Source organism: Rattus norvegicus, chromosome 2, assembly GCF_021556685.1.
Source record: "Rattus norvegicus strain SHRSP/BbbUtx chromosome 2, alternate assembly SHRSP_T2T, whole genome shotgun sequence".
Lineage (NCBI taxonomy): Eukaryota > Metazoa > Chordata > Mammalia > Rodentia > Muridae > Rattus > Rattus norvegicus.
This window is the reverse complement of record NC_141535.1, coordinates 20,641,196-20,654,257: the sequence shown is the minus strand read 5'-3', so window position 1 is coordinate 20,654,257 and position 13,062 is coordinate 20,641,196.

Sequence of the window (13,062 nt, the reverse complement as noted above, 5' to 3'; positions counted from 1 at the left end):
TAAGAATCTAATATAACTTTGAGTTTACTATCTGGCCCCTAAATTGTATTACTTAATAATCCTATATAATTTGTAGTAGCAGCTATAGAAGGACTGGGTCAAAGCCTTGTATTCTTTAGTGAGTTGGATAATCATAATGCCTATTTAAGAGAAACAATATTAATTTCAAATTTCATATCAATTTACCAAACTGTATATCAATCTAAGATTTTTGCTACACCATGCTTTATTTGTTCAAGAATAAATTTAGTTATCCATTCCATCTATTTCTTCCGTGTTCAAAATTATGCCCAATCACCAATTATCCCTTAAAATGACAATCTGTCTATGAATTATAAAATAATCATAACCAGGTATCCAAATCATGGGATCAAGAAGACAACTCTCCACAACTTCTTCCTGTGGAATAGGGGTGATGAAAAAATTTTAAAGTAGCGTGGAGGGGTAGGAAAATTAATTAAATTTGTTAGACCTAAGAAAGCTAGCTTTAGCATCTGTTATCCACTCTTTGTTTATTTAAAAGAGTCAGATGTTGACTGAAGTTCAGACGGAATCTGTCTGAAAGCCTGGATGAACCCATTCCACTGGGAATTAGCAGTTATTCCTAAAGCTATTTTGGTAGGCAAGTAGCTAGAACAGCAGGTCATTTCAGCATCTCTGCAGATGAATTTTGTGAGAACTGTATCTTCTGTAATATATGAATCTTGCAACCATAATTTTACTACTGTCAAGATATTTTTATGGATTATGCAAGGTTCTCACATCAGTTATGGATGAACTTTTGCTCCTTGTTTGAGCAAATGAAAGACAACTATCCTTTAATGAGTTAATTTGATCAATAACCAATTGTCATAAATCTCCATTCACGCCATATGGATGGCACAATGAATCTTAAATATTCTATAATCAAATACCTGTATTGTTTAATTTTTGTTGAAGTTTTGGTTAGAGACATTTTTAAAATCTTTTATTAAATTCTTTGTTTTATTTATTGACAATTTAAATTTTATTCCTCTTCCCAGTTTCCTCTCCATGAAGCCCCTATCCCTTCGCCCTTCACCCTGCCTCTATGAGGGTGCTTCCTACCAATATACCAACTCCTTCCTCAGCTCCCTCCATTCTCCTACCCTGAATCATCAAACCTCCACAGGACCAAGGGGCTTCCCTCCCATTGATGCCTGGCAAGACTCTGCTTTATATCCACCTGGAGCCATGAGTCTCCCCATGTGTACTCTTTGATTGGTGATTTAGTCTTTGGGGGCTTCTGGGGTCTGGTTGGTTGACACTGTTGCTCTTCTTGTGGGGATTACAACCCCCTTCAGCTCCTTTAATCCTTGCCCTAACGTCTGTATTGGGTTCCCCACACTCAGTCTGATGGTTGCCTGCATGTATCCACATCTATATTGGTCAGGCACTGGTAAGGCCTCATAGAGGACAGCTATAGCATGCTCCTGTCAGCAAGTGCTTCTTGCCATCAGCAATAGTGTCTGGGTTTGGTGTCAGCAGATAGAATAGATCCCAAGGTCGGGCAGTCTCTGGATAGCTTTCATATAGTCTCTGCTTCAATCTTTGTCCCCGCATTTCCTTTTGACAGGAGGAATTCAGGATTAATATTTTTGAGGTGGTGGCCCCATCCCTCAACAGGGCACAGTTTTATGTCTAAGCCCAATACTAGGTTGTTCCCATGTGGAGGAATCAGTAATTCAACGTAACTGTCCTGTTCAATGTTCTCTAATTTTTCTTTTCTGTAGCCAAGATCATCATGGGCGTAGTCCCCTCTCATATCTGATCCATATAACTCTGTAAGAGATCCAAAACCTTTTCTTTTTTCCTATTAACACAAAGTAGTAGCTTAACTTCTCTTCCAGATGATTTTTAATATCATAAGCATCAAACTTATAACCACACATATTTTGGGAATTAAAACAACTCGAAGAAATTAAAGCAATCTAAACAAATTTAGCTCATTGTCTTGAGGCAGTGTTCCTTTACTACCCTCTGTCTTGTTCTTACAAGTTTCTTCAATCTCTCTGAGATAAGCTTATTCTCATTTTCTGCTATTGACCTACAACTTAAGATCAAAAGATCAATTTAAGGTTTTTGTATTCATCTATCTATATTTAAATTCTCCCTTTTATGGAGATTAATATCTCTGTGGGTATATATGACCACTTTCTCTTTATGCAACTTGAATTAACATTCTCGTACATATGTAATTTGAATTAAACTCCCTTCTATATTTTATTATGAGCCCATTTCTAAACTCAAATGGGTCATGTGCTAGACTAAACAATACTAGAAGTCCCATGTAGATCAGGTTCCACGTGCTTGCAATGGCAAAATCTTTTAAAATTTCCTTAAAGCAAAAACATTTTTATATTTTATTTATGCTCGCTCTCAGTGGCCTGCTTGCCTTCTCCTCAGCAAGAGCTGCTGCCAATTCTTTGTTGCCTGCCTTTTCACAGCAGGGTCCATTAGCATTCACAGCTTAAGCTCTTATAGATCCTGAATTACTAGTCTGCTGGCCATTTCCCTGGGTCAACTTGGGTGTGTCCTGGCCTTAAACAATGAACCTCAGAATTAAAAAATGTGTTTTGTCCTGGCTCTAAACCATGTGTCTTGGGCAAAACTTGAAGCTATGCTAAGAAACCAGTTATCCTTACCTACAAATCTTCCATCACAGAATATGTCTTCCAATCATATGAGTGGCAACTACTGATACCATGACTTCTTCCTTTCCAAGGTGTGTTCCTTTGACCTCCTATAGCTTTTTAATTTTTGTAGCTAGAATTTCAAGTACAATATTGAGTAAATGGGTAGAGAGTGAGCATCCTTTTCTTGTCCCTGATTTTAATGTGATTTTTTCAAGTTACTCTCCACTTGATTTGACATTAGCTGTTGAATTGCTGTATATTGTTTTTATTATGTTTAGATATGTGCCATGAATTCCTGATTTCTCCAAGGCTTTTATCATGTAGGGGTGATGGATATTTTCAAAGGTTTTTTCAGCATCTAATGAGAGGATCATGTGATTTTTTTCTTTGAGTTTGTTTATACAGAGGACTACATTCATATTTTCATATATTAAATCATCAATGGATTCATGGGATGAAGGCTACTTGATTGTAGTGCATGATGGTTTTGATATGTTTTGAGATTCGATTTGCTCTTCGTTTTGTTGATTTTTTGTATCATTGTCTTTGTTTCTAATTGGTATATTCCAGCCATGAGTTTATTTCTTCTGTCTTCTCCTCTTGGGTGTGTTTGTTTCTTTTTGTTCTTGAGCTTTCATGTATGCTGTTAAGTTTCTAGAATAGGTTTTTTCTAATTTCTTTATGAAAGCACTTAGTGCTATGAATTTTTCTCTTGGCACTGAGTTCCGTGTGTCTTATAAGTTTGGGAATGTTGTGCCTTCAATTTTGCAAATTCTAGAATGCCTTTTGTTTCTTTCTTTATTTCTTCCTTTCATGGAATAGTTTTCAGTTTCCATGAGCATGAGTGCTTTCTTCTGTCTTTGTTGTTTTTGCAGTCCAACCTTTATCCTTAGTGATCTGATAAAAATGCACATGATTATTTCAAACTTCTTGTACCTTTTGTTTTATATCTGATTATATGTCAATTTTGGAGAACATTCAACAAGATGCTGAGAACATTTTCTTTTGTCATTTTTCTTTTTTCTTTGAGTCATATTCTTTTGTTTTGTGGTGAAATATTTTGTAGAATCGGTTAAATCCATTTGGTTCATAACTTCTATTACTTTCACTGTGTTTCTCTTTAGTTTCTGTTTCACTTGATTTGTCCCTTGGTGAAAGTGGGGTGTCGAAGTCTCCCACTATTATTGTCCGAGGTTCATTTTTATGTTTTGAACTTTAGTGAAGTTTCTTTTATGAGAAAGTGTTTGCTCTTGGGTTTGTGGCATAGATGATCAGAATTGAGACTTCTTTTGTTGGATTTTTTTCTTAGAAGAGAACGAATTGTCATTTCCCGTCTCTTGATTACTTTTGGTTAAAGGCTATTTCATTAGATATTAGAATGGCTTCTTTAGCTTGTTTCTTGGGACCATTTGCTTGGAAAACCCTTTTCTAGCCCCTTACTCTGAGGTATTGTCTGTTTTTGTTTTTGAGGTGTATTTCTTTTATGCATCAAAATGATGAATTCTGTTTGCATATCCAATATGTTGGCCTGTGTCTTTTCGACAATCAAGTCTGTTGACTTTGAAAAATATTAAAGATCAATGACTGTTAGCTCCTGCTGTTTTTGTTGTTGGAGATGGTATTAAATATGTGATTTTCTCCTTTTGTGTTTGTTACGAAATGCTTAATTTCTTCTGTTTTTATTTATTTGTGTGTGTGTGTGCGTGTGTGTGTGTGTGTGTGTGTGTGTGTGTGTGTGTGTGTAGTTACCCTTCTTGTGTTGGAATTTTGCTTCTAGTATCCTGTGTAGGAATGGATTAGTAGAAAGATAACATTTAAATTTTGTTTTGTCCTTTTTGGTTTTATATAATATTTCGGTTTTTCCATTTACAGTGATTAAGATTTTTGCTCAGTATAGTAGCCGGGGATTGCATCTGTAGTCTCTTAGGGTCTGTATTACATCTGTCCAAGAATTTCTGGCTTTAGTTTCTCTCTTGAGAAGTCTGGTACAATTCTGATATGTCTGCCTTTATATGTTACTTGATCCTTTTCCTTTGCAGTTCTTTTTTCTGTACATTTAGTGATTTTATTATTATATTGTGGGACAATGTTCTTTTCTAGTCCAATCTACTTATTGTTTTGTAAGTCTCTTGTACATTTACTGCCATCTCTTTCTTTAGGTTAGGAAAGTTTTCTTCTATTATTTTCTTGAAGATATTTTCTGGCCCTTTGTCCTGGGAATCTTCATCCTTTTCTGTTCTTATTATTTTTAGATTTGGACTTTGCATTGTGTCCCAAACTTCCTAGATGGTTTGGGTTAGTAATTTTTTTACCCTTTTATTTTCTTTGACTGATGTGTCCATATTTTCTATGGCATCTTCTATGCTTCTTATTCCTTCTTCTGTCTCTTGAATTCTGTTGATGTTACTTGATTCTGTAGCTCCTGATCACTTTTCTAGGTTCTCCATCTCCAGAATTGCCTCTGTTTGTGATTTCTTTATTGTTTCTATTTCCATTCTAAAAATGGATGGTTTTGTTCAATTCCTGTACTTTTTTGAGAGAGTTACTTATATCCTCTTTAAAGTTCTCTATCATCTTCATGATATGGAATTTTAGGTTAGAATATTGCTCTTCAGGTGTGTTAGAGCACCCAGGGATTTCTGTAAGAGGAGAACTAGATTTTTGATATTGTGAAATTACATTGATTTGTGCTGCTTATGTTTTTGTTCTAGCCTTTTTCCCCTCTGGTTATTTCTGATGTTAACTGCTCTGGGTATCTTAGACTGGAATAGGCCTCCATGGAGGCAAGGAGAGCTGCTTAACATGGGTTAGAGAAGTACACCAGTAAGGCAGGCAGTGCTGTCTCTGTTTTGGGCAGGCATTCTGTGTCCCTGGTTAGAGCAGGCCTCCTCTGTTCCTGTGTCCTTTGTTCTTGTTAGGGCAGCCCTCCTGGGAGACAGGATGTCTTTGGGAATCTGGAAGTAGGCACTTTGTTGATCTCTGTTCCTATTATGATTGATCTTTAAGCAAACAATTTTTCTGTGGGGTCTTGGAGTGGAGACAAGCTCGCAGTTCTACCAGGGGTTCAGGTGGATGTTCTGAGAAAAAGGAGGAAGAAGCTTGGGCAGGTGGGATAGATCCCACTTCTTCTGGACACTATAAGCTTCTCAGCTGGTGTGTGTATTGGGGTAGGGGTCTTTATTGTGTTCCTGGATATGGAAGAGCTCTTGAGAGATAGGCTATGAGGTAAGGAGACGGTGGCATAGGGCCAGAGATCTGGCATAGGTTTAGTTGGACCAGAAAGGGGATGGTCCTTTTATTACTGTTAATGTAATTTAAAAAGCATGGATAAAATGGTCAAAAGTATATTAATTTAACAAAACCTTCTTCTGCACCAAACAAAGGGCTAAGAAGGCTATTATACATCTGAAGCCTTTAGCTAAGACTGTCCCATCTGTGTTATAATCCATTTATTTAAACTTTATACCAATATATAGCAGCCTTAACTTATGACTTTTTTGTTAAACCATTATAAAAACTTCATTAAAATGTTTTCACATTGGAATTTAGAGCTTAGAGTAACCCTCATCAATGTTCCAAGGTATTTTTATTGATATTTGACCCTAGAATAAACTGTCTTATTCTCCTTTAGAGAGAGACAAGTCTCGTACAAACTTCTTATTTCTCTGTCTCTTTCTCTCTTTCTCTCTGTCTCCATCTTTTTAGGTCTCTTTGTCTTTATCACTCTCATTTACATGTACATAAACACCATTAAAACATTTTCCTTATAAACAGGTTTGGAGTCCACTAGTGTACCTTGGAGCAAAATTTAGACTGTGAAAGATCAGAAGAATCAATGTTGTGAAGACTAAGGAAATTTCATTTAATGTCATGCTTCTCACAATAAGAAGTATTAGTTAATATATTCACTTGCAAATATTGAAAAATTAAAAATTATGTTTCAATTGTTTCATAAAATAGTTGTGTGACTACAATTAAATCAATTTAAATCTTAGAATAAATATTAAATTAATTGGTTACTTTGTTTCATCGGACTCTTACAGTAATGTAATCTTTGAGGCTGAAAGCAGCACACACACACACACACACACACACAAACACACAATCATGCTTGAAAATATCTCTATAATGCAATTTAAAGCAGAGTTTTAGTTCTATCCTACTGCCTAGGAAGCTGCCACGAGAAGGTCATCCCATGTCTTTCAAAGATTTTTCTGGATCAGTAATTCCTCAGTCTTTGTAATACCTTTACAACAGTGTTTCTATCTGCATATGGCTTTTGCACTTCTTATACATGCATATATGTATATTCTACATGCATTTTCTTTCCCATGTCACTGACTTGTTTTCTTATAAGGCCTGTCAGAAAGGGTAAGAACTTATCTCAGGCTAATATAAATTAAAACCAATTTCAAATACTAAGAATATTTAAAAATACCATCATGTGTTAGTTGTATTTCTCTTAGTATAATTAAAATACTATGGTCAGAATCAAATAAACAAGTATTGTGGAAGGAGAAATCCTGGAAGCAGAAGGCTGGAGAAGGAACTTGGCTGATTTTATGTTTCTATTTACTTTTAAAATGCTCAGAGTGCAAATTATAAGTAGGGCAAGATTATAAGCTCTCTAATCTGAACTACAATGACATTTCTCCAGCAAGGCTATAATTACTTAAAGGTCCATAACCATTACAAACTGGGGACCAACTGTACAAATACCCGAGATTATTGAGAAAATTACTTATTCAAAACACCATAGAAATTGTACTAGCTAATATGGTTTGATATTTCAAAACAGCTTTCAGTGGGGCAAAATTTACTCTATAATAATAGAATAAAAGTAAATGCTAAAGATTTAACACAAACAATTGTACCTTGTATTATACAGATATATTTTTACACAAAAATACATCTCAATATTTGCTTCCAAAAGTTAAGAATATTATAGAAAAATTAAAAAATTAATATAGAAAATTAATCTACATAGCAACACATGCATATCTATTTATAAATATAAAGCTATCACTTGTTATCCAAAGTGGATTGATTACATGGCTACATTTATACCAAGATCTGTTGATACTCACCCCTTATGAAAAGGGTACTGTAGTATTACCTAGATCCATTTTTGTATATGTTTTCAATCACCTTTATATGACATTCAATACCTAAAGAAATATATACACTATATGAATAGTTACTGTGTTGTATTGTTTAAGAAATAATGTGTTGAAAATGTTCATCTGATATCAAGAATGACACTATTATTTTAAAATACTGTGTGCCTTGGCTGGATAATCTTTGAATGTGAATGCCAGTGTTCTAGAGAGATGGTTCAGTAAAATTATTCTGGCTTTATTTTTACTGTACGCTATAAAAGGACAGAAAACAAAATTCACATGCTCCTAATACAAAGACGAGAGAAATATTTATGAACAGGAAGTGCTAATTAGCCTGATTTTGCAACACATTGGTTACAAGCATTCAATTACCACCTCATACTCTGTAAATATGTAGACATATATAAAGCAAAAATAAAGAAAAGAACAAACTAGAAGTATATAAAACAATATCTCTGTCATAAGTGTGCAATTAGAGCCAGCACACTGTTTTTATATGGAGCTTACAAAAACACATATAGCAATCATTTTCAGCTGCATCACACAAAGTGTGTGGTGTTAGGTGATTTCAACACCTTTGTAGTGTTTTTTCACAACCAAGAATGCTATACTGTTAATAATATACGTGCCAAAGAGTTGTGATTTTTAAATGCTATTTTCAATACTCATTACAAGGTGAAATAATGAGAATTATACAGCACAACTACTGGTAATGAGTGATAAATCTATTTGAAGACTCATGGAACATTACAAGGGTGGTGCATTAAAATATAACTTTTATAACCAATAATTTGTGAGTGAAGAATAAATTGTAAAACTAAAATTTCTACAAAATAAGCCAGAGATTGAATAAAAATTAAATAAAATACAACTTGCATATAAGAAAGTACCTGAAAATATAATCATATGTCATTATGATATATAACTATATACAAATCATACCCCCAAAACAATAAGAATAAAAGCATTAAAGCAATAAGAAGCAAGACTTCACAGAACATTAAAACTTACAAAAAAAAAAACTTACAAAATTATCAAACAGCATGATAACGGTTTGTTAGTATTATACTAAAGTCTCACTTGCATTAGTGGGTAAAGAGTTATCCACTAATGATTTTGAAATAATAAATTAAATTTCTGAGTAAATATCAAATTATTTTTTCATTTGATAACAATTTCCAAATGCATAAAGTGTTAATTGCTTAAAATCATAACGCTTATTAATTCCTAAGTATTTTTATGGTAGGAAAAGGGGTGATTTATTGCAGCTCTTATTTTTCAATTAATTCTTGTACCTACTAATGAGTAAAAGTAAAAGACACACTTTTGAAGTAAAATATTGAATTAAAGATGACATAACAAAATCTAAATGTATGTTTAATAATAAAATAAATTTTAAAAGCAAATGTAACCTATTAGTGTGAAATAATAACACTCAATGTTTAACATATATTTGAAAAATATTGAGGATATAGGATCCTTAATGAAATTAAAAAGAATTAGTGAGAATTACATTAATATTCAGTGTTCTATTAGATTTTAGAAATTATACATCTAAGTATGCCTGCAGAAATATTTGGAAGTACCAAGCAAAGTGTAACTATCTTATTTTGTTCAATAGTAAATATCCATTATTTATGTAGTTCTAAAAAGTTAAAGCAATGGTTTACAATTGAAAATAAGTAATCAATTGACTAAAAATCTCTTTCAATAATACTGGATCCAAACCTTTCACCATATAGTGTACTTAAACACTTTTTTTCTTGTAGTTCCTACTTATAAGCTATCCTATAAGACTAATATTTTATGTTTATTATATAAATGTAGGTCATCAGACTAGGTATACCACCTAAATAGAAGGAAAAATATATGGGGAGAAAGATGTGAAAAGGAAAGTACTTATTTTCATAGATTCCCAATATGCTGTAATACAGAAAAGTACATGAAAGGCTATTTCACTGCTTGTCCACCGTTTCACTGTGTTCCATAGCAAGGTCCACTTTTGCATTTCCTCCTGTTTTAAGAAATATATTCGTTTACTTCAGAAAAATACCTATAATATACAATATATTTTATGAGTTATTAGAATCAAGAATCAAGAGAACGTGAGGACATAAAATATACTCACATCAGCTTATGATGCAATATAATAGTAAGACAAATAATAATATATCCAGTATAGAGTAATTTCAAACATTGTGACTAAATAAGAGTATGACAATATTTCTTCTTAAAATATAAATATACACAGTATGCTTAAACAACATTTTAAGTAAAATTAATGTAAAATAGTCTTTAAACATGACTAGTACCCTACCAGAAAGATTTTATGGAATCTACTTTGAAAGAAAACTAAAAATTTTTATTTCTTTGGTAATAAATAAAAAGACCATGACTAACTATGCTCAGAATGACACACAAAAAGTGAAGGCTCTACTTTTCTTAATTAGTAAAATTAATTAAGAAATCAATGCTGCTATGATAAAATATCCAGCAAAAGGAAATTTTTAAAGGAAAGATTACTTCATGGGTGGTTCTCTCTGGTGAGAAAATCTGGGAAAGGAGGAAGAGGAGGACAAGGAAGAAGAGGAGCAGGAGGAGGAGGAGGAGGAGGAGGAGGAGGAGGAGGAGGAGGAGGAGGAGGAGGAGGAGGAGGAGGAGGAGGAGGAGGAAATACATGTAGTATTTTCATTCCTGAAAGGAGAGAGAATAAGGTTGAGTTCATATCCCTTTCTCATCCTTATGCAGGTAAAGGTTGTCCTTTCTGGCCCAATTATCCTGTCCTTGGCAAGGTCCTTCCCATAATTAGGGTGCAGGTTTCAACAAAATTTAGGATGGGGCATTTCATCTCAAATAATTTAATGTGGAAACTCTCTTATCTACATGACCATATGGTTAGTTACTTGTTGGCCTTTAAAACCCATCACATTGACAAAAAAAATTATCTAATTACTGTATTGATTTAAAATTCTATATATTTGATATTAATCTTTTTCTTCCCAAATTCCTTCTAGATCCTCCTTTCCATCTTTCACACCCAACTTTTGAACTTTCTCTCTCTCTGAACTGAAAGAGAGCATTGGAGGGTTGTGGCAGACTGTTTTTCCAAGTGTTTGTACCAGCTTCAAATCCCACCAACAGTGGAGGAGTGTTTCTATTTCTCCACAACCTCCCCAGCATCTGGTGTCACCTGAGATTTTAATCTTAGCCATTCTGATTGGTGTGAGGTAGAATATCAGGGTAGCTTTGGTTTGCATTTCCATGATGACTAAGGATGCTGAACACTTATTTAAGTCCTTCACAGCCATTCGATATTCCTCAACTGAGAATTCTTTGTTTAGTTCTGCACCCCATTTTTTAATCGGGTTATTTGGCTCTCTGGAGTCTACCTTCTTGAGTTCTTGGTATATATTGGATATTAGCCCTCTATCAGATGTAGTATTGGTAAAGATCTCTTCCCAATCTGGTGTTTTCCTTTCTGTCCTAATGACAGTGTCCTGTGCCTTACAGAACTTTGCAGTTTTATGAGGTCCCACTTGTCAATTCTTGATCTTAGAGCATAAGCCATTGGTGTTCTGCTCAGGAAATTTCCCCCTGTGACCATGTGTTCAATGCTCTACCTGACTTTTTCTCTGATTAGTTTGAGTGTATTTGGTTTTATGTGGAGGTCTTTGATCCACTTGGACCTGACCTTGGTACAGGGTGATGAGAATGGATAGCTTTGCATTCTTCTACATTCAGACTTCCAGTTGAACCATTTGTTGAAAATGCTATCTTTTTTCTACTGGATGGTTTTAGACTCTTTGTTAAAGATCAAGTGACACTAAATGTGTGGATTCATTTTAGGTCTTCAATTCTATTCCATTGATCTACTTGCCTATCTCTGTACCAAGACCACACAGATTTTATCACTATTGCTCTATAATACAGCTTGAGTTCAGGGATGGTGATTCCCCCAGAAGTTCTTTTATTGTTGAGGATAGTTTTCGATATCCTGCGTTTTTTATTATTCCAAATTAATTTGCAAATTTCTCTTTATAAATTTATGAAGAATTGAGTTGAAATTTTGATTGGATTGCATTGAATCTGTAGATTGTCTTTGGCAAAATAGACATTTTTACTATAAGAATTCTGCCAATCCATTAGCATGGGAGGTCTTTCCATCTCTTGAGAACTTCTTAAATTTCTTTCTTCAGAGACTTGAAGATCTTTTACACTCTTGGTTAAAGTCACACCGAGGTATTTTATGTTATTTGTGATGATTGTTTAGTATGTCCTTTGCTTAATTTCTTTCTCAGACCTTTTGTCCTTTGAGGAGGAAACAACTACTGATTTGTTTGAGTTAATTTTATATCCAGTCACATTGCTCAAGTGGACTATCAGGCTTAATAGTTCTCTGGTGTGTTCTTTTTTCTTTTGAGTTTGTTTATATATTTGGATCATACTGATGAATGCTTGTATATTGAATCATCCCTACATTCCTAAGATGAAGCCTATTTGGTCATGGTGGATGATCATTTTGATGTGTTCTTGGAATTGGTTTGTAACAATTTGAGTATTTTTGTGTTTAAACTTAGTTAAATTAGTTTAAACTTCTCTTTCATTGTTGGGTCTTTGTGTGGTTCAAGTATAAGCATAATTGCGGCTTCATAGAAGGAATTGGGTAGTATTCCTTATGTTTCTATTTTGTGGAACAGTTTGGACAGTATTGGTATTAGGTCTTCTATGAAGGTCTGATAGAATTCTCTACAAATCCTATCTGGCCCTGGGATTTTTTTGTTGGAAGGCGTTTCATAACTGTTTCTATTTTTTTTTTAGGATTTATGGGTCTATTTAGATTGTTTATTTGATCCTGATTTAATTTTGGTAACTGGTATATATATCGAGAAAATTGTCCATTTCACCCAGATTTTCCAGTTTTTTGGATATAGACTTTTGTCGTAGGATCCGATGTTTGTTTGTTTTTCTTTTTTCCCCTCAGATTCTGTTGTTATGTCTCCCTTTTCATTTCTGATTTTGTTAATTTGGAAACTGTCTCTGTGTCCTCTAGTAGTTCCAGCAATGGGTTTATCTAACATCTTGATTTTCTCAAAGAACTAGCTCTTGTTTTATTGATTCTTTTTATAGTTCTTTTTGTTTCTACTTGGTTGATTCTAGCCCTAAGCTTGATTAATTTCTATTTTCTACTCCTCCTGGGTCTATTTGTGTCATTATGTTCTAGAGCTTTTAGTTGTGTTGTCACACTGCTAGTGTATCCTCTCTCTTTTTGAGGCACTCAGAGCTATGAG